This window comes from Hydra vulgaris, chromosome 10 (genome assembly GCF_038396675.1).
Source record: "Hydra vulgaris chromosome 10, alternate assembly HydraT2T_AEP".
NCBI classification, from domain to species: Eukaryota; Metazoa; Cnidaria; class Hydrozoa; order Anthoathecata; family Hydridae; genus Hydra; species Hydra vulgaris.
Genome location: NC_088929.1, coordinates 26,696,720 through 26,702,500, shown reverse-complemented (window position 1 = coordinate 26,702,500; position 5,781 = coordinate 26,696,720).

Below are 5,781 nucleotides of genomic sequence, written 5' to 3'. Positions count from 1 at the left end.
TGTCATTGTATTAGTGTTATTCAAAATTTAAACAACTCTATTATCAAAACAATTAGTTTTAATTGAAATGGGATCAAATCAAGAAAAGAAGCGAGAAAAAATTTTGCATTTTCTCGCTGAAAATCCTGGTATATCAAACAAAATAATTTCTAAAGAGTTGCAGATTGCTTTGAGAACAGTGCAGAGCGATGTGAAACGATTTATAGACACTGGTACAATCAAAAGGAAATCAGGAGAAGGAAGAAAAAAATGTTAGACGAGATCTTGGTAAAAAGTGAAGGATGCTTTAGACAGAAAACCGGAGATTTCTGTGCGCACTTTAGCGAATAAATTTAAGACAAGTGCTTCCACTAAAGAGTGAAGAGAAAATGTGGCTATAAATCTTACAAAAAGAAAAAAGTTCCTCGTCGTAAAGAAAAGCAAGAAAATGTCGCAATTCGTTGTACAAAGCTGCTCTATAAAAAATTATGGGCCAAAAAATCTTGTTTGATTATTGAAGATGAAGCTTATTGTGCTGCATATTTCCGATCTCTTCCAGGACACCAATATTATTCAGCAATTAATCGCAAGAAACTGAATTCCAATTATAAATGCATTGAAATGCAAAAATTCGCTGAAAAATTCTTAGTTTTGCAAGCAACTTGTGAATATGGTGAAAGCAGCACTTGTTTTGTGATTACGGGAACAATTAACATTAAAATATACATAAGCGAATGCCTCAAGAAACGCCTTTCACCGTTTTTAAGAACACACACGGGTAAGCCGTTATTTTGGCCAAATTTAGCATCATATCACTACTCTGGAACAACTTTAAACTGGCTTAGAGAACATAAAGTAGATTTCGTGAAAAACACTGCAATCCACCAAATTGTCCTGAACTACGTCCCATCGAAAGATATTGGGCTCTTTTCAAAAGAAAACTAAGGTTCAATGTAAAAGAAGCCAAAAAAATTATAGACTTCAAAAATAAATGGATTAGAGCTACCAAGAAAGTCTAGCCGAAGAGGGTGCAAAAGCTGACGTTGAGTGTAAAACGCAAAGTGCGTGCGTTCTCACGTACAGAGCTTCACAAACTTTCTTAAGTAAAATTTAAGAATATTAATATATGTACTTTTAAAATATATATAACATTCAATATCGAAATACAATAGTTAAATAAATATCCTTTAAAATGTCTGCGCAGATTTTTTCTGGTACATGTCTTAAGTAGTATTTACATAAAAGTAATTTTTATATGCGCCATTTTACTCGGGTTATAACCCGCCTGTAATATAAAACAAAATTATTATGTCCTACCTTCACAGGTGTGGAAAATAAAATATGCAAGTCAAAGATTACAAAAATAATTAAGTAGGCAACCAATAATAAAAAAATCAAAAAATAACCAAAAATAAAATTTAAAAAAGAAATCAATGATTCCAATAAAAAAATAAAAAATAAAACAAAAAAATAATAAGAATAAATATTTAAAAAAATAATCAGTTGATAAAAAGTTTTTAACAACAACCATCACTCTTGTGATGATGTTGTTGTTAAGAGGTTCTGGAGTTAAGTTGAGTTATCAATTGAGCAGCATAATTTGGTACAATAATAACTAGTGCCTTTTACATATTGCTTTGATATGTATAAGCCAAACCTTAAAATTTGAATTTTACCTCTGATACCATTTATTAATATGACTTGTTAAAACTTGCCCAAAACTTTAAGGAATTTTTTACACTTGACTTAATTTGTTGTTGTTGTTGTTGTTGTTGTTGTTCTTGTGGTTGTTGTTGTTGTTGCCTGATTTATTTGCTGCTCATCATTAAAGTTAGAATTATGTTATTTTCTTGCTTGACTGATAAATTTGGTTAATTTTGAGGTTAAACAAACCGGTATTTAAAAATCGCGTAATGATTTGCATGCGTGTCATCTGGTGGCTGTATCGTTAGAGAAGCCAATTTCAACTAAATTCAACAAGCAAAATAATGTGTTTTTGTTAGTATCTACTTTATCAAATTAATGTGTTGAAATACTTTGCTACCATTTCTTGCTTACCAGAAGCAACTCTGAGTGACAAAGTATTCGTGACATATCTGAAGTTCATCTTTCGACACCAACATTTAATAAAACAGATGAGATCAACCTTAGTTTGCAAATAATCGTTAATTAGCTTAATGACACTGTTGTAAGTTCCACCAATAACCCAATCGGATAATTCGATGAGCGCATATATAAGAGCATGGAAGTATAAAACAGATGGATGTTCAACCGCATTGAAATTTTTCGGGACTATTCTTGTAACCTTTCGTTTCGTAAACAAAAAAAAAACGACATAAAAATTGTACTTAAACGCTTATTTTTTATACGTTGACGCAAATAGGTACGTTTATAATAATTTAAAAATATAGTATTTCGAAGGTTCGCCAATAATATTCAAGTATAAACATTGAAAATGGCGCACTGAAACGGCAAACAACACCTTTTTCATAAACTTCATATTAATTGAATGAAGTATTACAAGAATGAAAGGAATTAGTACTACAAGAATGAATGGAATTAGTATTACAAGAATGAATGGAATTATGATACACAGCTAATGAAACTTTAAACTTTAGTAATTAAGAAAACATTTTTTTTTTCATTTTTTGAAAATGTTTTAATTGTCTTTTTAATCAAATGTCGTGTGACGATTTGAAGCAAGAAAAGAAACTTAAACTAACATATGCTTTTAAAGTAAAGTAGTTCTATTTAATTACCAAACTTGAACAACACTTTTGCTGAATAATTGCAATTACTTATGGATAAAATTATGTAGCATATCCCTTGTTCTTTTTTTAATGTTTTAATAAAAATCATTTCAGTGACTTTTGTTGTTTATTGTCCAGTGAAACTTGTTTGTTTTTTATTGTCGGTTACAAGCATACTCCCGAGACAACTTGAAATTGCTTTGTTGTTTGCGGCTTGATGAACTTCCATCTGTTTTATATTTTCATGATCAGAGTTAATTCAAAATGCTACGGTAGTTTTGCGTTAGAAGAACCAAATCACATATGCCGTGGACTCGTCTGTAAATAGTTGCTACTGGTATTCTGAATGATTTAGCGGCTTTATTGAGCAAAAATTTGCCTATTTTGTCATTCCAAGCGCAGTATGCTATAATTTTTCTTCTTTTTCGCGTGCCAATTATTTCGAAACATATTTTATATTAGAATAGATTTGATAATAATTCGTTTAAAATTTATACAAAGAATTAACAGAGATTTGTTGGTCAGTTTAGAAATGACTAAATGATAAAAGCCCTATTTACAAAGTTAACAACAACATTTGTGATTTCATATAGCTCTGTCGTTCAGCTTTTGCGTTTTTAACTCGAAACATTAAAGAGTTTTATGCCTTTTTTTTCAGTAAAAGAAAAAAAATTATCATGAGGTCAAAAGTTTAACAATTCGTCATTAAAAAAAATGTATTTTTGAATAAAAGTTTATATCACCTAATTTAAGATTCTCTTAGAATCTCTGCTAAATGATTGGAAAATATTTGTGAAAGTTCACAAAATATTTGTGAAAATTCAGTAAATAATAAAGAGCAAAAGAACATTGTCATAACTATTAACTTATAACCTCTATTACATTTTACCCCCTGTTTTACTCAATCATACATAAAGTGTTTTTTTATTTCATATATTTATTATATATAATAGTTGAATCATAAACTGCAGGACATTTAAACAGTGCGAAGCGCGTCAACAGCAGATGCCGGGTAGATTTTGCTGATTAATTGTCAAGAATGTCAAGCAATAGCTAAAAAATTGCCCATTACTCTCTTTTAAAATCATGAGATATTAAAACACTAAGATCTTGTTTGCAGGTAGTTTTTTTCGCAATTGAATTGTATATTAGTGCTGTAGTCGTTGAGTGTAGTTGGATTTTTTATACTTTAGGTTTATTTGCATTTAGACGGATTAGCTACGCATTACTCCGGCTAATAATACTGTCTAGATCAGTTTGGAGTTTACATCTACTGTAGTTAATAACGTCTAAATTTTCTTTTTGTAAGTAGTATAGAGTTATCAGCATATATTTTGGATAGGACAAAAAGGTTTTTGGGAAGATCATTGATATAAATAATGAATAATACTCCCTCGAGAACAGAGCTTTATGGTGATTATGCTTTTTTTATGAGCTTAATGAAGTTCACCAAAAACTACAAGTTGTGTTCAGTTAGATTGAAAGGAATTCAAGCATTTTTAAGTTTTGTCTTGAAATCTATTTTTGAATATTTTATTGAATATTTTATTCAATAGTTTTTTGTAATGGAACTTGTTAAAATGGCTTGGCAAAGTTAAAGAAGATTATGTCAATTAGAATTTTGTTTGCAATTTTTCGGTTAAAAAATCAAGTATTTTGCGGAGGTATGTTATGCAAGATTTGCTATTAACAAAACCATGTTGATTTATATTTATCAATTTATTTGCATTTAGAATACTCTGTATAATGTATCATTTTCTAGATTTTAGTGTCATGAGATAGTTGTGTGTCTTTTTTCAACTCTGATTTACAGAACCGAGATGGTCACACCACTGATTCTCTCAGAAGATTCAGATATTACATAATCTAGGCTATTATTAGATGAAGTATCAGCATTTATGAAAGATGGAAAAATGATTACTTGGGAAAACGCATCATTATTTAGCATTTCATTACTGTTTATCAATTTATAATTGACGTTTAATAATGTCATACTAATTTTTGTTTTGAATCTGGTGGTTTTTTGCAAAAATATGTCGGTTTTTTTCATTTAATCTGATGTTTTAAAATTTATTTCAACTTCGTTATTTGTTTTTTTTATATATATTATTATTATTTAGGTGCCCCAAGAGCACCGCGGAAGTACATTTAACCAGGAAGTTTACGCCTCCTTCCTTACCGTGACGCGAAAATATGTCCAGAGCTCTTTTCAAACCTGGATCTCCTGCTTCTTAAGCAAGCGCTCTAACCACTGCGCCACAGCCGCGAAAATGCATTATAAAATTTCATAATGCATACTATGAATTGCTCAAATAATTTGTAATAAAAAAACACACATTCCTTAAAAAATATATTTTTACATATATATATATATACATTATTCCATTATTGTATATATATATATATATATATATATATATATATATATATATATATATATATATATATATATATATATATATATATATATATATATATTCATTATGATATATTATTATGCATTTTCGCATAATAATACTTTATAGTATGCATTATGAAGTATTATTATGCATTTATATATATATATATTTATATATATATATATATATTTATATATATATATATATATATATATATATATATATATATATACACACACACACATATATATATATATATATATACATATATATATACATATATATATATATATATATATATATATATATAATATTTTTTATATATAAGAATATAGAAATATATATACACATACATATATATTTCTATACATATATGTGTATATATGTATATTATATATATATATATATATATATATATATATATATATATATATATATATATATATATATATTCGATATTAGGCAACATGTTGTTTCCTCCAAGTTCTTTATCCATTACTACGTGAAGGACTCGGTCAAGAACATTATGTTGAAAACTAATAAATAATAAACTTCCAGTATTTTTTCAGTTAAACGTCTTTGTGACTGACAAATCCTTTTTTTCTTCCAGTATTTACATTCGTAGAGTCTTCTACAATCATCTTTATACTTTT